This window comes from Meleagris gallopavo, unplaced genomic scaffold (assembly GCF_000146605.3).
Source record: "Meleagris gallopavo isolate NT-WF06-2002-E0010 breed Aviagen turkey brand Nicholas breeding stock unplaced genomic scaffold, Turkey_5.1 ChrUn_random_7180001963481, whole genome shotgun sequence".
Taxonomy (NCBI): Eukaryota; Metazoa; Chordata; class Aves; order Galliformes; family Phasianidae; genus Meleagris; species Meleagris gallopavo.
Genome location: NW_011223194.1, coordinates 1 through 395, shown reverse-complemented (window position 1 = coordinate 395; position 395 = coordinate 1). Strand labels below are relative to the sequence as shown.

The 395-nt window shown below is 41.8% G+C and overlaps 1 pseudogene; it reads left to right on the top strand.

Annotated features, from left to right (window-relative positions):
* The first annotated feature begins 244 nt into the window (after window positions 1-244).
* On the top strand, window positions 245-391 carry LOC109365208 (annotated as a pseudogene).
* The last annotated feature ends 4 nt before the right edge of the window (window positions 392-395 follow it).

The window sequence follows — 395 nt, the reverse complement described above, 5'->3', positions numbered from 1 at the left end:
AATGTTCAGTTGTAGAACAGCCTTTGGCTTTGCATGTCCACATTGTTATTTTTCACAGTGGCTTGTGTTGGATTTTAGTATTTCAAAAGTTGAGCCTGGCAGTTCTGTCATTATTTACTTGCTGATGCTGTCAAAACTAGAGAAAATGCTGAGTGTTTTTGCTGAGGTTCTTGGGTTTTCTGTTCCTTTCCATTGCTCATTATGAAAGTGGGAGATCTAAATTTAAGTTTTTCTTTTTTTTCAGGTGTATGTTGGTGAGCTTCCTCAAGACTTTCTTCGTATTACCCCAACCCAGCAGCAACAGCAAATCCAACTGGACGCCCAGGCAGCTCAGCAGCTGCAGTATGGAGGACCAATGAGTACAGTAGGCAGACTGAGCATTACTGTAGTACAGG